This window comes from Protopterus annectens, chromosome 12.part0 (genome assembly GCF_019279795.1).
Source record: "Protopterus annectens isolate FY-2018-M chromosome 12.part0, PAN1.0, whole genome shotgun sequence".
In the NCBI taxonomy this organism is placed as follows: domain Eukaryota; kingdom Metazoa; phylum Chordata; order Ceratodontiformes; family Protopteridae; genus Protopterus; species Protopterus annectens.
The window spans coordinates 638,689,514-638,710,860 of record NC_056746.1 but is presented as its reverse complement, the minus strand read 5'-3'; positions in this window follow the sequence as shown (position 1 = coordinate 638,710,860).

The window sequence follows — 21,347 nt, the reverse complement described above, 5'->3', positions numbered from 1 at the left end:
AAATAATTAATTCCTGGGAACAGAAAGAATTTGTTTGTTGGTTTCAATGTATCAAAGGACTAAAAGTTCTGGATATGCAAACAATAGAAACAATAGAAACAACATACAAAATTCCACAACAAGATTCGCTAACTATGCAAAGCATTTTGACACATTTGCAAGATTTATGCAGAATAATTATTAATTTGTCATTTAAAGAAATACCTAAACTTATGAAATACCTAAATGAAATCATATATAATGATTATGACATGGAAAATAGTATTTCACAATTTTACAAGATATTGATAAATTATAAAACAACACCCAAATCCTCATATTGGAATTATATAACAAAAGGACACTCATTAAATCTAACTGAAGAAATTAAAAGAAATATTTTATTATCAATAAAACATACATCATTTATTACTCAATACTGGAAAGTTTTTAATTGGAAATGCTTGCACAGAGGATTCTTAACTCCAGATAGAATTACTAAAATTAATTCTTCCACAAAGGGAATATGTTGGAGGTGTGAACAAATACACGATGCAGATTGGAATCATATAGATATGACTGTGTTAAAATTAAGCCATTTTGGAATGGTATTAAAAACTTTTTACAAGCTTTATTTAATGAATCATTTAACTTATCTAACGTTCTAGTATTATTAAATGTGTATAAAGGTCCTCATTTGAATGAGTCAAATATGTATCTAGTATGGACAATACTTGCAATCTCAAGGAAGTGTATAACAAGAAGATGGGATACAAACACAATACCGACTTTGGAAAACTTCTACAGCCTACTGAAGACCACAGCATTGTTGCAAATTAAAATTAAAGGATTAAGGATTCATCCTAAGCCATTTATTAATAATCCATGGAAAAAAGTCTTAGCATTGATTGACACTTTACAATAACTGAACAGATACACTCTTATAACTGGATTGTTATATCTATAAAGTAATTATATATATTGAGCTCTGTTATAGTGTCAGGCTGATGTAAATAGTGTACATAGTTATTAAAATGTTATATACAAATACTATGGAATTTAGTCAACTGTATTTGAAAAATTAAAAAAATTTTCAGAAAACAAACTGGAGTCAAACACCCATGTAAATAATAGATATCAGAAAACAGAGTTTTTACATTAGAACAGTAGCAATCCCTCCCACATATTTTACATTATTTATCAAAGTAACAGCATTCCCAGCACATAGCCCCTGGCACTATATGTCATAATAGGTCTTGGGAATCTGGATAACCTATTCATAACAGTTGTCATGTTATCTTACCCAAATACCCCATGGTCAATCCTAGGGTATTCAGAAACCTTGCCTTACCTAAAGATATCCAAAAAATTGCCTACTTTAGGCACTAGAAAAACGGTAAACATAGGCACTCCACGGTGTTTCTCAAAAGCATTACATTATCATATGTTGACATCTGGACTAGAGACCAAGACAATCAAACTTTTTCATTCACTTTTATCCTTCTTAATAACTCCCAATTTAAGCACATCTTGCACTTTCTCACTCCTTGTCTTTTCTTTGGGACTCTAGCAAATTACAGGGCTTTAGATTTACATTCTCCCAGGCACAGTTTCATTATGATGTTGAATTAGATTTGTCCTACCAGGTAAATCTCAAAAAATATATATTTTATCATTAAAAACTCCTTCATATCCTCTTTCTGGGCCTTAGACAAAGTCCTGTCTATTTAAATAGCAGGGAGGGAATTCCCTGATACCATACTCTTGGCATTAATCTCTGCTTCTAGACTAACTACAGAGGCTTTAGCTTTCCTCCAATATTTTAACACATTTATATGACATATCTGCTGTGATCTTCTCATTCCAGTCTTTCTAATTTTATAGTTCACTTTGTTCATTTTCTCTATCTCCTCAATATATCCTTGATATCTCACTAGGAACTTATTTTCAGCTAAAGGTCTTAACAGTTATATTTCCCCTTGCCTTAAACTGCCTGAATCTGGCATTTTTATTATAAACTCCGTGTTGCATTTGTGAACAACAATACTGTGTCATTTGCATATGTTTCTTCATTATTGGTGTGAAGATAGATGAAGGCTGCCAACCTAGACAGATAGAATTTTGTTTATAATTCTGTCATTTGTAAATTTTAATATTACCTAGAGGCTTGTCCTCTTAAATGGAAGAAAATAGTGTTAAATGTGGAACTGCAAAAATGTAACAACAGTGCACTCTGTTGTAGGAAAGCTGATAAGTCAAGCATTGTGTAATTGTTTGAGTACTAAACCCAAAGCCGAGATGTCTGGATGAAGGAATTCTTGCTTTTGTTTCGAGAGTAGAGTTAATTGCTAGAATTTGCATGTATAATGTCTTTTATTGCTCTGGCTTCCTGACCAGCTGTAAGATCAAAATGTCTGTTACACTTTGAGCTTCTGTTAGCCTGGGAAACAGAAAATAATGATGTAATCTGAAATGAGTCAGTGGTACTGTGTCACCAATTTAAGGACAGAGAGACACAGATCATTTTGCATTTGTCTTGAGAACATCCAACATCAGCAGCACTCTGCCTATGGTCTATATGTAAGCTTATTTTAGAACTGTGTCTTCTCTTAGATATAGCTAGGAAATAGGAAGATTAGATTAGCCTTTTTGTTGTATTGATGTCAGAACTTGTCTTCTACTGTATTATTTTAAGTATTGCTCTGTGATCTCTGAACCCTTGACTAGCACTGTGTAGTAAGAAGTATTGTCTTGCATTTGTATTATTTACTATTAAATATTTTTAAACCTTTCAACTGTGGCTGTTTTGTGTGCAGAGATAATTTAAGCTCTAGAGTACATTGCATGTATATAGTGATACTGTCCATGTCACTCCAATAAGCTGCTGTTCAGTCACACTTACCAGTTGGACAATAATATTGCACAGTAATAATTGGATACCCTTTGTTAATGGCCTTTTTAGTAGTTGATATTAGTGGGTGGTGGCAGCTGGTACTACCTTTTAGATGGGGCAGAAAAGGGGCATAGTTGGAGAACCTATGCCAGCCTTCCCCAGCAGTGTCTGTGTGTTTGTATATAATTCATATCTTAAAGTGTGTGTATGTCAGCTACATGGACAGGGACATGAAGCACTGGTTGGACAGAGAGGGTGCTGGAGGTTTTAGCTTGCCCACTAGGCTGAGATCTGGACCTTATAGCTATGCCAGTGAGGAGCCATATTGGGGATCTGGAGAGAAAGAGAGAAACCAGCCCTAGACTGACTGTGATCTATGTGTGCTCTTAAGGGATATTGGACTTTACTGTGTGTATTTGTTATCCTCCCATCTGTGGACACCCCTCACTGGTGTTAGTGGTGAGGATTGAGACTCCTTGATTTCTGGGCCAGTGCACAGGTTTCACAATTGGCATAGCAGTCCTCAACCTATCTTGTATGTCTATGTAGCATGCTGTCAACCTATCCTGTAAGATTGTGTAGAGTGCTACTGTAGTCTTTTTTTATTTATTTATTTTTTATTGATAATTTGTCAAATATTACATGAAATCAAAACCAAAAATGATATATATACAATTGTAAAACCTATAAACTTTAAAAACATTATATAACTATATACATTGTTGTCTGTTAAGAAGAAAGCCATAAATAAGTTTAAGGTGTAACCTGAAGTATGATATATAAGTTCATATATCTTTGTCCATTTTCTCAATTATTTCTAGTATTTTCATCCAAGAGTTGTATAAAGTTGTAAGTCTGGTAGTTCTGTTCTTCAGAGTAGATATTTCCGTTTGTCCAACTGTTCTAACTAGATTTTTAAATTCATTAAATGTAGGAGGAGTTTCACTTTTCCAGTGAATGGTGATGATTTTGCGAGCTGCTGCCATTAAAGTCCATAAGATTTGAAAATCTTTTTTTGGCACACAATCTGGAACAGGAGAGTTGAATAAAATCATAGATTTTGATAATTGATAATTATCATTAAAAACAGTCTGAAAAAAATAATTAATATTATTCCAATACAAAGTAAGACACTTACATTCATAAAAAATGTGTTGCCAGTCTGCTCTTATTTTAGTCTGACATCTCCAACATAGATCTTCACTTGCATACATCTTAGATAATTTACGTGGTGTATAAAAACTTCTATTCAAATATCTCCAAATGAATAACTGCAAGTTTATTGATAATGATGACTTCTTGGAAGATTTTAAGATAATCATTTTTTTCCTTTTCGTTAGGAGGGTGATTATTTATCTGTGTATAATAATTCCAGTAGGTGTCTATTTGGTATATTTTTGTTGTTTTAATTATTTTGTAAATGTTAGATAGATATCCAGCACCTTGATAAGGTTGATTATTAATTGTAATAATGTAATCAATACATTTTGGGACAGTATGTCTAACTGTATCTTGCATTTGTCCAATTCTGTTTATAAGATATTGTTTTAGATTTTGCAAAAGTAGCCATGAGTCATTATTTATATTATATTTTCTGGTTATCTGATCTTTAGTTAATATTTTCTCTTGTTCTACCAGCTGATGCCAGCAGCTTATTGAACCTATCTTGAGCATATTCGTTTTCTGAATTTGGTATGTATCAAGGATAGTGGGTGTGAAGGCTATAGGAAAGATCAGAAAGAACCATGAATAAATATTTGGGACTTTGTTAATGAATGATTTAAATGTTGTTAGTGTGATGTTCATATATTTGGATGGCAGTTTATTATTTTTATTTTTATCTTCTAGATAATCGTTTAACATCCAAACTAAAGGAAATGGTATTATAGTTAAATGATCTGCTATGTTTTTATGACTAAGTTCAGTATAAACCTGTTCATGTAATTGTTTCCATATAGGTTTGTAGTGAGCATTTAACCATAAGGTTATATTTTTAACAACAGAGGACATAGTATATATCTCAATATCAGGTAAATTAATTCCTCCATCTTCCCAGTTTGGTAAATGTTTATTTAAAGCAATTCGGGGTTTGTTTGGGAACCATAAAAAAAATAATATTAGTTTATTATATCTCTGAGTGATATACTTGGGAGGTGGCAGTGAAAAACTTTGTATTAGATATAATACTTTAGGAAAAATAATTGATTTAATGAGGTATAATCTGTCTCTCATTGTAAACATATATTTGTTCCAGGTAGATATCGCTTGCTCTATTTTATCTAGTGTTTTATTATAATTATATATAAGTGAGTCAGTTAAGTCTTCAAGTCAATGTATGCCTAAATATACTATTTTATTATCCTCTGCTATGTATTTGGAATATTTTTTGTTTATATGTTTCTTTTTAGTATTACATGACATATTTTTTTTTTCATTGAACTGTAAACCTGAAATAGTTTGAAAATTATTTATTTCTTTAAACAAAGCTTGTAAAGATGCATTAGTGTCTGATAGGGTAAGAAGTATATCGTCTGCAAATAACTGTAATTTAAGAGATAAAGTTTTGTTGATGCAGATGCCTTTAATATTACTATTTGATCTTATCTGATTTGCAAATGGTTCTATAAGTAATGCAAATAATAGTGGTGATAGGGGACAGCCTTGTTTAGTTCCTTTTTTGATTAGTATGGGACCAGATCTATACGAACCTAATTTAACATATGCTATGGAGTCTTTATATAGTGACTGAATAGGGGTGATACAAGATGTAGGAAAATTATATTCTTTTAGGACTAGTGTAAGGAAATTCCAGTTAACAGAATCAAATGCTTTATTAATATCTAAGGATATTATATTTAAATCCAAGTTTGCATGTTTACTATAATCTATCAATGACAGAATTCTTTTAAGATTATCATATGTATTTCTTCGTTTGATAAATCCTGTCTGGTCATCATGTATTAGCATGGGAAGAAAGTGTTTAATTCTGTCAGCATATATTGCCATGAACATTTTATAATCGATGTTTAATAAGGATATTGGTCTATATGACGAACATTGTTTCTCATTTTTGTCTGATTTAATTATTGGTGATATCAATGAATATTTCCATGAAGGTGGTATAATTATATTTTGATTAACTATGGAGTATACTTTTAAGAGTAAAGATATAGCTTGATTAGGTATTACTTTCTACATTTCTGATATTATATTATCAGGGCCAGGTGCTTTATTTAATTTAAGCTTTTTAATCTGTGATTTTAGTTCTGTTACAGTAATTGGTTTGCTTATAGTGTCAATTTGTTCCTGTGTTAATCTAGTAAGAATTCTGATTTTTAAGATAATTTTTTATATCTTTGTCAGGTTTTTCATGGATGCTTGAAAGGTTATCATAGTTGTATTGTAATCTAAAGGCTTCTAATATACTATTTAGGTCCGTGACTTTTTTCTTTGTATTAGGGATATATAATTCTTTTATTTGCTTAGATTTTATTATTTTTTTGTTCTATTAGCTAGTTGCCTCTGATGTGCTGGATTTGTTGAATAAGAATTTAATTTTATCTTTTCTAGGTTAATCATTGTCTTGTGATGTAAAATTTCCGCATATTTGTTGTTAATTTGTAGTAATTCTTGAATTAAATCTTTATTTCCTTCTTGAATTCCTAGTTTTAATTTATCGGCTTTCTTTTGTAATTCTAGCATGTCTTTATTCCATATTTTTCTTTTATTAATATACCAGGATAGTACTTTTCCATATATATATATATATATATATATATATATATATATATATATATATATGCTTTTAAGGAGTCCCAGATATATATTTCTGAAATGTTCTCTGTGGTATTTAGTTCAAGGAAAGTTTTTATTTCACCTTCAAAAAATTCTTTAAAGTCTGTTAATTTTGTAACATATGAAGGTATTCTTGTTATGGGATTATTATTTATATACATAAGCTCCATTTGAAAAACCAGAGGATTTTGATCTGATAATGGACAGTTTATTATTTTGACATTACTTATTTTTGTTACTAGATCATTGGATATGTATATCCTGTCAATTCTGGAACTAGTCTTATATCTATGTGAGTAAAAAGAATAAATTAATGAGTCTGGGTCAGCAAATTTATTTATATCTTTTATGGAGATTGCGTCTGTAAACTTTGAAAGTGTCTTTGATATAGGTAACTTTCTTCTTTTACTTTTTGAATCTGTATCTTTGTCATCTATTATACAGTTGTAGTCTCCTGCCATTATTAGACTACCTTTAGTTAAATGTAATATTTCTTCAATATGATGTTTTACTGTTCCTACGCCAAGTCCTGGTATCCAATATAAGTTAACTAAAGTGTATATTTTCCTATTTAACTCTATATTTACTAAACAAAACATACCAGATGTGTCTTGATAAGTGTTAATTATTCTAGGAGAAATAATTGTATTATGCATTAATATGGCTACTCCTCTCTTCTTTTGTTTGTATTGAGAACTTACTAATACTGTGTAGTTATTAATATTGAGATTGTTTATATCTTTATCTAATAGATGCGTCTCCTGAAGAAATTCTTTTTGTGGATTGTGTAGATTTATGTATTTATATAGACTCCTCCTTTTGGTATTATTATTTAATCCATTAACATTTATAGATAGATATTTCATGTGCTGGTTTATGTTTTATTTGTATGACAGTTAATATACATAGATTTAACTCTTGGTTTGCATTATATGTATAATTTACACTATTGTTTACATGGAAGATCTGCATATCTTCTGCAGACACCAAAACAGTATAAGAAAACAATGAAACTTCTAATTTAACTAATTCTAATTGATTACACCTTTTCCTATCTCTATGAGGTAATATACGTCTTTGCATGAGTAACACAAGTACCCACACAAACCTTCTAAATCTGTGACTAGTGTTTAAACTAATCTCTCTTTACCTCATAACTTAGTATGTCACTATTTACATATATTAATGAGTTAATATGATCAGCTAATAGACAATTATATGCAAATTTGTGTGAAAGCAATAATATTTATACATCAATAACTTGCTTATACTTGTTAAATCTTACTTGCAGAGTTTCTTATAATCAGGGTTACAAAAACAATTTTCCAATTACGTTTAATAAAATTTGTTTCATCTTAGTAAACAATTTACATATCAATTCAACATAACACATTTGCTTTAATTCACACTGCAAAGACTCCAATACCTTGTTAATTAGTTATTTTGGTTAAATTCTCATATTACTTATGTTCTTTTTAGATTGTAGTTTCATTATACTCATAATTTGTTTAGGGTAATTTTCCACCTCTAGAGTCTCTATCATGTAATATCTGTGCTAAAAGAATATTATTTATTCTATAGTTATGTGAATATTTCCCATTTTCTTCCTCACTCTTTATGAAATAATTAGATTTATTATTCTTTAACTTTTGAAAAAGTAGTTTTCCAAGTCATATTCCAGAACTCTTTACAAAAATTGTGTCGGCTTATATGACGATATATGTACATATATATAAATATATATACATAAACTTATATATAATGGTCTTTACATATCTTAAGATTCAAAATACTGAAATAAAACATAGTGGAGAGATAGGTTCCCGACCCACAGACTGGCCAGACTCCGGAAAAGAACCCCGATGACTGGACGGGAGAGAGGAAAATCACCTCGGGGATCATAATGGTCACCCTGGCAAACAGGTGTCCAGGTAAGCAAACATTATGGAAAGAAACAGCCAGAGAACTGCCATGACTAGACTTATACAAGCCCCAGGGTCGATATTCTAGTAGCAATCTATGAACCCACACAGCTATTTATGATTCTTATTGTATATATGTAATATTCTAGTATTAGAAATTCTTAATATTAATGTATATAACTATGTATAGAGTATTGCCTTTCTGTATATCTAACAACATTTAACTTTTTTCTAACAATAACTATGCATAGGTTGCTATTTCTGTTAGTATATAGAGAACCTATTAGAAAATTTGTTTAGTGTCTGTTTACTAAATCTAATCATGTTTTATTTTATTTAGTTTAAGTGTGTTAAGTGTTTAGTAATAATCACTAACACAAAAGGGTCAACATGTAGCTTCGTAATTCAGGTGCACTAGCACTTTAAGTAGTGCTCATTTTGGGATTTACTTCCTTGTCCAGGAATGCTGCAATTACATTTTATTCAAAAAACGTTATATGCAAGCATGAAGTGCTCGCAATGAGACATAAGACATTTGGGTGTTACTTGCGTGTGTATTTAAGGCTACTGTCTCATGGACGGGGCAGGAAAAGTAGTGAAGATTTTTCTTGATTTTCAAGGCATCGCTCATGGTAATATTTTTTTTTTGCATATATTTATCTATGTTATATGCAAGACATTCCTATGTTATATGTAAGACATACTACATGACACCTGCTAGTAAAACAAACAGCACCAAATGCTTTACTTCATATAAAAGATTCAATATGACATTCTAGTAGTGTAGAATAATTTACTGTAATAGCATGTAAGGGTTTAAACTCTTAACTAACTATAACCATCCAGCACAACTCAATCATCTTCTATATACACATTATTTTCTTCTTCTAGTCGAAGAGTTTTAAAATGTGCTTGTTTTGTGATTTACATCCTTGCCTAATGATATTGCAATTACATATTATTTAAAGGGCGTCATACACAATCACAAAGTGGTTACAATGAAAATTACAACCTTTATATATTACTTGTATGCATATTTGAGACTGCTGTCTCGTGAATGGAGCAGGAAAAGTAGTGAAGATTTCTCTTATCTTTCAAAGTATCGCTCGTGAAAATATTTTTCTACTGCATAGCTACAACACAGTTCAAGCATCTTCAATAAACACAACATTATCCCCCCTTCCAGTAAGGAAGCTTTGTATATATACGTTAAAAACACAATAAGAGTCCATGAGGTGTACCGGGATGGTACAACATCATAATCCATACAACCAGACATGTGCACACACCCAAGCTGTCTTTCTATCTCAGTAAAGCAAATCATTACGACAGCATTAATGGATTAAGTACTTTAACTATGCAACTCATTTAACATAAATATATCATTTTTCAAAAATACATTTGTCCCGCTCACCTCCCTGCCCCAATCGGAAAACTTAGATTAGACATATTATATGAATGGTGCATTCAAAGATTTTACAACAAATTGCTAGTTTAGTTAAATATATGGTGAGATGGTTATATCAGCTTGAACCAGATATCCATTTGCATATATCTTGAACATATTGCTATATACATTTTGTTTGTTGATGACTAAATCAGAGACGTAGAGAAAGAAAAACATTGTTATCAAGTTTCAAATATGTTAGGATAGACCTAAATGATAATGTTAATTTACCCAGTTTATATTTATTCTAAATTTTAAGTGAGATAAAATAAATAGAAACTGTACCTGATATATTACTGTGATTAATGATTGGCAGATTTCTTGTTAGTTTTTGTGACATTGTTTAAAGTTTTGTGGTACATGTGACATATAAGTTATTTGTCCTTTAGTTTTTTTTTTCTTCTGTTCAACAGTCTTCCAGTTGTTTACTTCTGCATTTCTTTTTGGTGTACTATTTGTCCAATCCATAGATTCTTCCTGTGTTAAAATGTTGTTTGTAGTGATATATTTTATTGCTGAATCCACTGTTTCAAATATTTTTATTCCCACTGAAAGGAATATACGAAGTCTTGCTGGAAACAAAAGATGGGTCTTCAGTTGTTTCTTTTTCAAGATTTTTATTATTGGCATGAATTATTTTCTTCTGAAAACCACTTTTGTAGAGTAATCATTGTCAAATCTAATTAATGCATCATTATATTTAATGGGTGAGTTAGTCCAAGCATTTGTGAGGATGAGTTCCTTGTCTTGCGTGGAGAAAAGTTTAACAATTATTGATCTTGGTTTGTTTTTGATTAAAGATCCATTTCCTGAAGTTGACAATGACCTGTGTGCACATTCTATTCCAAAAGAAAGGACTTCCGGTAATTTTAATACATTTGGGATCCAGGTAGTAAGAAAGTTTATTATATTATCCCCTTCTGCTTTTTCTGGCAGACCATATATTCGGATATTATTTCTTCTCATTCTGTTTTTCATATCATCTATTTTCTCCAGAAGATGTGTATTTTGTTGCAGTAAAAATTCAGTCTGTTGTTCTTCTTGCAGGAGTCTGGCATCAATGTCATTTAAGGACTGTTCAATGACAGAAATTTGACCTTTCTGTTGTGTGAACATTTCCTGAAGCTGTTCAAGTTGTCGAGTACATTTTTCTTTAAAAGATTCCAATTTATTATCCAGCTTATCTATTTTAGTTATCAACTCCTGAATATTTAAAATAAGTGAATGTAAATCCTTTTTGAATGTTGGGTCCTGAGGTGGATTCCTGAGATGGCTCATTCTGAGTAGCTGATGCTGCTGTTGATTTTCTAGTAATTAATTTGACAGGAATTTTCCAATGAAAGTTGATAAAAATTGTTCTGATGATGTCTCTGGGTATTAGAAAGTGGTTAGTATTGAAAATATCTTCTTGTTGTTTTTTTCTCAAAATTCCTGTCTGAAATATTATTGAGGAAAGAGAGCTGTGAGAAAGTGCTGTTACCAGGTCACCATCTTGGCCACGCCCCCGCTACTGTAGTCTTAAATGAGGTTTTCTCTTATTTTCTTTTTTCATTATCTATGTTCAGCAAGCCTTGAGGATATCACCTGTAAAGTAATTCAAATGAGAAAAATCCTATAAAGCTTGGGCAGTTCTCTTAGAGCATATAGGAGGTAAAGAAATAACTGCTCCCAGTTTTTACAATCTTGTTATATGGTCTTCTTTAGCACAGACTTCATAATTTTATTAAAACCCTTCAAAATCCCATCAGTTTCAGGTGGCACATTGACATTATTAACTGTTTTATTTTAAGACACTAATAAAGCTGGTACATTGCCCAGGAATAGATCTACTTTTGAATATCAAATTACCAGAATCTTGAATATGAAAATATTGAAACCGTAATGTCTAATGTTCATTTTCTTGAAAGTGCATAATATTGTATTGCAGAATATGGAAATGTAGTTAATTATGGTATGGTATGTCTTTAAAGTGTTGTAGTGTTTGGAGAAAGTTATGGAGGCTGTGAAGTTGGTGGGGAGTTTTGTGGACTTTGAAATGGAAGTTGTGTTTTTTAATGTTGAAGGGTAAGTGTACTGTATAAATCAGATTATTTAATGTATGTTTGCTTTACATGAAAGTGTAGAAGAAGTGTTATGAGCAGAGGTAATTTACATTTGCAGCAAATGGCTCATACCGGTATATTTACCACTTTTTTATTTTAGTCCGATGTCGGATGTGATATATTTAAGTAGCAGGCGAGGGTGTGGGGGGTGCAGACCCTGTGTGGGGGATGCAGGGGGGCTTGTCCTCTGCTTAAATGTAGTGTAGATAATTATTTTTGTTGTTTGTTGGTGTAGCTAGTAAGTATATGGTTTTGTGTACTCAATTTATGTCCGTGAGTTATGTATTTCATTTGCTGTACAGTGTGCACAAAAGAGTGAATTTTAGATAGCACCATTGCACAACTTGGTTTCTGCACAAGGTGAAGGGAAGAAAAAAAGGCAATGTTGCAAACTGAAAATTCTCTATTATGAACTTTGAGTATAGTGACTTTTGGTTTTGTAAATGTTCTTTATTTTGAACGTTTGTGATCGTGGTCTCTGGAAACTGAAAATCGGTATTTCAGTATTTCAGGATTTGAAAGTAGATCCCCAAGGACATAAATGAGGTTCACTGGTATGTGAATATTTAGTAGCATTGCTTCAGGAACTTTCATAGCAATTTCAGTAATGGGGGGATATCCTGCTGAATGGTTAATGTTGTGATGATGGATACATTGTTTCATATGTGGCTATTTTTTTTTTTTTTAGTTTTGTTGGAAGTAAGAAAAAAATAAGAAGAAGGGGAACTGAAGCTAGTAGTTAATTGCTTCTCAATATGCAACTGTTACAAAAGAAACACCCTAAAAACTGCAATTGTGTTTATTTCTGGTGATATTAGAACAGCAGAATGCTGACTCGAATCGAGAAACTGCCATTCTCCTCTATTTCATCCTTCTTTACTTGGGTAAAAAAAATAATCTATTCCATGGTTAAATTATCAGGTCTCTGCATGAGAAGTCTGTACTGAAAAAAAAACAGAAAATGAAAAAATGGATGTGTCACTTCATTCAGGCAATAATCCATGACCATTTTAGCTGGTAATGGTAAAACAAAATAAAGACTTACAAGATTCTATTTGTGCAAATGTGAATTATATTTCCATATTGCAATCTCCACAGTTGGCCTACTTACAGACAGAATAGTCCAAAAAGACAGCATGCATGAAAATAGAGGCACTCCTTTTACCTCTTAATGAAAATGTAAAACAAAATAATTTATCTGCAAATAATACTTTAAATCCTGGCTAAAAATTATTTAATTGTATTTAGAGAAGAAGGGCTTCAACTTTTAGAAAATAATGCAATGCCCAGTTGGGCTCAGTGTATTATCGATAAAGTTTAAACTCAATAATTCAGACCCCCAGTTAATTTAAACAACATTTCACCTATTATGCAGTTATTGGTCTCTCAGAAGGAAGAAATGTCCCATCTTATAGAGTCTCAGTCTAAACTGGAATCAGAGTTTATTGAATTGTCTCTAAAATATCAAAATCTTACTTCAGAAAATGTTAAATTAAAGATCTTTGTTTTTGATTTGCTAGAATATGTCCTGAATTTAAAAAGTAAGGCTGACAGGGCCAACCTGCATGTGTTTATTCTATTTTTAATGTAATTAGGGATGGAGTCTGAAAGGGTACTCAATAATTGCTGCACATAAAACTGGCTACATAAAAGCTGAAAATGTTCAATTTTGCAATTATTATCATATTCTACTCTAATTCTGTATGAAATGTACTTCATTTTATTGCTCAACAGAGAAGAAACTGTCAGTATAACAAGTACCTTTAGTCTTTTCCAAGATTTATCAGCTAAGATTACACAGAAAAGGTGGTCATTTGGAATACTCAGTAAACTTTTATGGCAAAAATATTGACTTCTACATTAATCTTTCCAGTCGTACTCCAGGTTAAATATAAAGTCCCCAAACTTTTATTTTCATTACCTGAAGAAGCACATAGTTAATTGTCAAATATACAAGTTTTTCCTTACCTCCTGCTACCTCCTGCTGTCAATAGAGAATGGTGTGAAAGCACTTACCTTATTAAACTTTTAACTTTTTATGCTTTCAGTCATGTTTCTGTGCCTTGTTTTCTTCAGTTACATTGGTCTTTTGCTTGCAGGCACAGTTTATTCCTTGGGGATTTCATTTTTTTTATTTTTGTTTCTGGCAGCTATTTTCTTCCCCTTGGGACCCTGGCTGAGAGTTTGGATTTGGAGTAGCAGCAAAATGGACATACCACTATTAATCATTTGCACAGATTGCTCACAACAGAAACCAACCTTCTGCTTGCAAGAATTAACATTGAGCTTGTGAATGGAACTGTTACATCTAGTATCAGTGAACTTGAAAATTATATGTATAAACTTAAACACTTCCAGTGGCAATGTTTATACTTGGAAGCTTATTTGTTTCATAAAATTATTTCCCGTGGGCTGCATATTCTAAATATGCCCACATATGAGGAAATTTATGATGAACGTTTGTGCAAGTGGCAACAAGTGAAGCTGGAATGTAGTTTAACTACATTCGTCTATTACTGGATTTCTTTAAACCAATTGAGGTAGAATTGAGTGAAGCTGTTAATGCCAAATACTGTGAATCGATTGACATGTTTGGTGATGATGTTTTGGCTAAAATGGATGGTGTGATGGACAATATATGTTCATATGAACAGCGAATAAAATACAAAAGCAGAAGAAGTTAAACAGAGCTACTGTTGACTTTAAACAAGGGAATGTATTTACTTGGCCGAGGAACAACTTGCTTAGTAATAATCTGGCTAATAATACAACCTCTGAGATCAATGAAACTAGTGCTGGCAATGTTTGTATTGCTAATGCTGTTTTGACTACAGATACACCATCCACTTCTCATTCCACCATTGAAAGCCCTTTAGTCACTCTTGGCTTTACCAAACCACCAGATGTCAAGAGAAAGACAACCAGTCAGAAAACAGCTTTTAACACTTTCCTTTTACCATTACCAATCAAATGGAAGGATCCTGTACATCAGTCTTGCTCACACAGCAGAGGGAGGAAGAGGCAATGGCAGAAAGAAGGCCAACAAACAATAAATAGAATGTGGCGGGAGAAAATCAATCGTTAATATATAATATCTCAAAGAAAACTTTAACAGCTGCTCTGATGTCACTTTTAAGCCATGGTTTAAGTTTCATTCCAGCACAAGTTTAGCAGTTTACAGAGACTGTTACTGATATTAAAAAGTTTGCATGTAATGTAATGTTGAGAACGTTATACTCTAACAATGATGAGGTGGTTTCTAGTTTTAAGAAACCCAGTATTTTTCCGCCTAATGTGCATCCATTGCTTGATACTTTTTGTAAAAAATGCGAATAAGACTTATTGCAGGCCTCTAATAGTGGTATGCTTAAAAGAAAGTTTTGCAACCTGAACGCTTCAGAGAAAGAAGCGCAAGTGTCTTTGCAGCGAGATAATGACATTATGACAAAAAAATGCTGACAAAGGCAGTGCTATTATTGTGATGGACTATGATTATTATTTTAATACAATTTTTTCTACTTTACTTAATGAGAATGTATATGCCCGAATTGTTTATGATGTGATAGACACTATAAAAGTTTAAGTTGATGCTGCTTATCTGATTGTTATTATAGCCACATTAATACTAATGAATTGTATAGCTATTTATCTGAGTCCCCCCGATTCCAGTTTTTCATGGGTTCCCCAAAAATATAAGAATGCATTTCAACCCCAATTTCAACCTATAGTCTCTGGAAGTGGTTGGCTTACCGAGCCTTTTTCTATCTATATTGAAAAGAACTTGAGACCTTTACTAGATAGACAAAAACAGGTTTTAAGAGAAAGTAAACAGTTTCTTGAAGATTTATACAAGTATAGTGTAAATGGAAAGCTGAGAGATGGTTACTTGCTAGTAACCATGGATGTTGTATCTTTGTCCACTGCTATTCCCCATTCTTTGGGAATTTCTATGGTACATAATTTTCTTGTTATAGACAGTGAATACACTTTCAGAAATATTGATGTTATTTGTATGTTCTTGGAAATTGTACTGGAAAAGACTGTCTTTCTTTTTGAAGGTCACCTGTTCCTGCAGAAGGTTGGCATAGCTATGGGCACATCATGTGCCAATAGCTATGCCATCATAGTCATGGCTGAATGGGAGACAAATTTTCTATTAAATTCTGATGAATATGCTCCTTTAGTTAGATTCTACAGGAGATTTGTTGACGACTTGTTTTTTGTATGGGTGGGTACTGAAAAGCACCTTATGTCATTTATTAGTTATCTAGAGTCGACCACATCCTTTCTTAAATTCACACATAAGTTTTCTGTTAGTGAAATAGATTTTCTTGATGTGCTAGTTACCACTGATATAACTAGGACTTTTCAGACTAATTTATATAGAAAATCTTGTAGAAGAAATACTATCCTGCATAGGAATAGCATGCACCCTGGTCATATATTCCATAATGCTATTAAAGGTCAAACTATGACACTGTCTTCATGAAAGGTGGCACAAAATGTGAAATTGAAAGAACTAACTGTATGGGAGCTATACATAGAGAGAATAAAGCAAAACCATATTTTTCAAATCAAGTTTTTGAGGCTAAGTCTCCTCCTGTTACTAGTAATAGAAATAATTAGCATTATCTTTATTTTATACTAGTGATATGACTGATATATTGAATATTATTAAGTCAAATTGGTCCATATTGAATCTGAACAATGACATTACAGTGGTCATTGGCCATAGGCCGCATTATCATGTCTTTAAGAATAAGAAATCTCTTAAAAGACAACTTTGCTATAAAAATGTGATGCAAAAAGAAAGGGGACATGGCGGTGGCTCGACAGGCACTAGTTGTTGCCTTACATGCAATTTTTGCATGTTTATTGATACATCAGCATGTTTTATTCAACTGGTTACTTGCTTAGAGTACAAATTTGAGGTTAACGCCAATTGTCACACTAGGAATTTGATTTATTTAGCTACAGCTTGTCACTGTTTCTATGTAGGAAAAACCAATAGGTCACTGATTGAAGGAGTCAGGAAACATATTTATTGTATCAGGAATGGTGACACTAAGAATGCATTAGCCAGACATTGTATACAGAATGAGAAGAAACATAGCTTTAAATTTCAAGTTACTGAAATTATTTTTGAAGATATACATGGTTGTGATATTAAAAATGTTACCGAAACCAGAGAATTGCATTGGATTATATTATGGCAAGCTGATAAATACCCGGATCTAAATGACAGGGTTTCTATTAAGACATCTCTTTAAATAATATAAGTTGATGTCAGGTTTTAATCTCTCTTGACTTTCATTGGTTGTTTTGAATCAGTGTGAATTTATTAAAAGGGATTGATGATGTTTTTATATGGTCTGAGGAAGCACTTCAGTTACATTGATCTTTTGCTTGCAGGCACAGTTTATTCCTTGGGCATTTCATTTTTTATTATTTTACATTAATGATTTTCTATGTTTTTTTTTTTCTTCTTTGGAGAGGAGTACCTTCAACCTATAATTTTGTTGTGTGTCCTTGGTTCTTATAATACTGTAAAATGAAAATTCTATCACTTAGTAGTATTAATGGTGTAAATCATATTAGTAAGAGAAGCATATGGAGCAATCAAAAAATTTAGGTTTAGGGTTGGGGTTGGAGATTTAGTTTTAGTGAGCGAGAAGTGAGTTTTAAGGTTATGGAATAATGAATCGGGGCAGAGTATTGGGAGGGGCAGATTGTTAAGACATGACAAGTGGGAAGTAGAGCACTTGCCTTTTCAAGAGTGTGGCAGTAAGGAAGTGTGTCATGAGCTAATAGCTGGCAAATATTTGTAGCAGACCCTATATAATGTATCCTTAATCACATGATCACATTAATCTGAATGAGATTGTCCTCTTCTTTTTACATAAATTGTAAAGTTTTCCATCTCATTTAGACAAGAAAAAGAAATGCATTTAGTCTGAATTGCCAGGCATATTTCTTCTCATCCAGTAGCTCTTACAGGGCTACTTTGCCATGGATCAAATATATCTCTTTTAGAACTGAAAATGTAAGTCTGACATCTACGCAAACAATAATATGTTTGCACAGCCTATTGGTCTATGAAGGTTTTAAGAAGCCTAGCATTATATTCCCATGGTATGTTTTAGCCTTTATATTTTGCATACAAATAACCAGGAGTTGGGCTGAACAAGGATATGTTGCATCATTTATTTGTTTCCCCTCTCCATGAGGGACAGGGGTACTGAACTCTGGGGTAATTTGTGGTTACCCAACCTTACATCCAAATTACGCTTAAATACAGTAATAGAAGTACTTTGTTTTGTGAGTAGTTCATAATGCATTATTAGACTTTTTTGTATCCATAACATGCGTATACTTGTAGATTCTTTGTTATCACCTACAACCATATGTGAAATATGAACATCTGGAAATGTTTCACACATAGTAACATAAACCACATTTGAGGAAGTGCAAGTCAGTAAACATAGTGTAGCATACTCTCAGTACAATTTCTTACACATCTGTCTTCAGATATTGACATCAGTGACAGAAACCAAAATGCTTCATCCCTGAAAATCTATCTACTTTTCTAGAAGGTTTCTCTAAAACTTCCTGCAAAGGTTTGTTTCACTTAAACACAAAACAAAGTTTATAGCTGACCACTTTTGAAATTGTGGGAAAAGTTTTAAATATTTTCTAATTATTTCTTGTTGTATATTGTATAGATTCCATATCAAAAGAATAAGACAACTTCATAGATGTAACTCAACTTGTTTCCTATGATGTAATGAAGTGGTTGTGGCCTCACCTTCAATTCTGACTGCAGGGTTTTAAATATATCTATCTATATATATATATATATATATATATATATATATATATATATATATATATGTATTACTATCACTCTGTCACTTCGCCGACAGTTCAAATCTCCGAAAACAATATGGCTGAGACTATATCGCCGAAGATTTGAATTGTCGAAAAAGTGATAAAAACACAGAACAACTTACCTGTACATTTTAGCAGAGGGGCAAGCCCCCCCTGCACTGCTTACACCCCCTACAACTTAAATATACCAACTCCTCGATCAGGCTACAGTCAGGAAAATGTCAAATCCCAGGTTCCGCACTGTATGGCGATCCCAATACATAATTGTCGGCAATTTGAATCTTCAGCAATATGGTCTCGGCCATATCGGCTTTGGAGATTTGAACTTTTGACAATGTGATAGGGAGCCATGCATATATATATATACACACACACACACACACACACACACACACACACACACACACACACATGGGACTCCTGAATTTATTCAGCACAGCAAAATGTCAACAGATGCTTCTGCAACCATAGATGGTCAAAATATGCAGATGGTCCACAGGTGTACTAGATCAACAATCCCTCCATGGAGGAATATTCCCCATATACATTTCTACAGTTCTTCAAACAGAATTAATAAAAAACAGAATTTTTGGTGGGTAGACCTGGAGGAGGATTAAAATGCCTAATTTTAGAGGAAAACATCAACTCATAGCACGTGACAGCATACAGAGAAAAGTACGGGACAGATGAAAGGGTGGAGATTATTTATGGGAGCTTAAAAAGAAGGGGGAAGGCATTGTTGTTTACTAGACAATAGAGGAAAATAAAGTTTGGACATGACTACCCCTGTGATATGGGATGGAAGTTAAAAAGTTTTGTATTTGAATATCAATCAGAGTGCTCAGTGTAGAAATAAAATACAATTTGGATATGAACTGTTGCCTCCACGAGGACTTTGCTTACCGTGAATGTCAACAAGTGACATGTACCACATGACCTCCTTATTCACCTTTTGCTCTAGTTTTATACACACACACACACACACACACACACACACACACACACACACACACACACACACACACACACACACACACATATATATATATATATATACATATATATATATATATATATATATGTGTGTGTGTGTGTGTGTGTGTGTGTGTGTGTGTGTGTGTGTGTGTGTGTGTATGTGTGTGTGTGTGTATCTTTAAAACGCAGATTAATAAATGTTTAACAAATGCAGCTTTTCAGTCTTCACTGTCATGGCTTTTAGTTTCCCTACTGGCCTTCCATATCAAGAATATTAAATAGGTTCTTTCTCTGTGAACAACAGATTTTTTTTGGGGGTAGCTGTTTCTGCACTATGACTTTTCTCTAGAGACATGACTTTAGGAGTCTCATAGGAGTTTTGGACATACTTCACATTCTTTATTTTCTAGCGATAACACCGGTTATAAGTCAGCTGTTCATTTTCCATGAACTTTAACATGTTTGCCTTTTATAAATGTTGATCATACCTCCTATGCAGATTTATGTCTTCTGCATAAACAACTAAGGACCTTAGTTTAACTTCAGGCTGTGGACTTCTTAATGCCTTTTGTATGTTTACTCTGTCTTGCGCTAGTAAATATGGTAGTCTTCTGCAAATTCTATAATTACCATATTTGTCTCCCTGATTATTTTTCTTCAGCACATTTATTGGTTTTCAGGCATTAGCAATCTGGTCAAGGAGGCAGCTTGCTCTTTAGACCTTTGCCCATTAACATTTGAGCTTAGTATTGCTGCTTTACAAAATATTGAGTCCTCACAACTTTTTCTTCAATTTTTTTCCTATAAGTTGTTTGCATTTATCCCCTAGATTATATATAGCTTATAGTGGTGATGTATGCCTGAATTTCTGCTTGTGCAAATCTTAAATTATTTAGCTTTACACTGAGAACCATTGTCAGATATGACAGCACCAGTATTCCTGTCCCCATAATGTAGACTTTAATGCAGTAATCCTGCTTGCGTATTTTGATTTGATTATTTTAAGGAAAGTCAAATATTAACCTGTACATACAGGATACATAACCTTCTTGAAACTTACTTAACCCTGTTCTATGGATGACTAATTACTGCATATCTAATAGATCTTCATATGGATTACTGTTATGATGTGAACTGCATTTGCCACATCTCCACATCTCTGTAGTAATACTATATAAGTTGACATTCTTAGCTGATGTATTGAATTTCTTGCTCTTTCTTGACACTCTACTATTCCCATATGATTGTTGTGATCCTCTCAAACATTTGTCTTCTTATTTGATTCAACACTATTATTTTGTCAGATTTGACCATTAAACCTTGGACAAAATATGTTTATTCCTTGA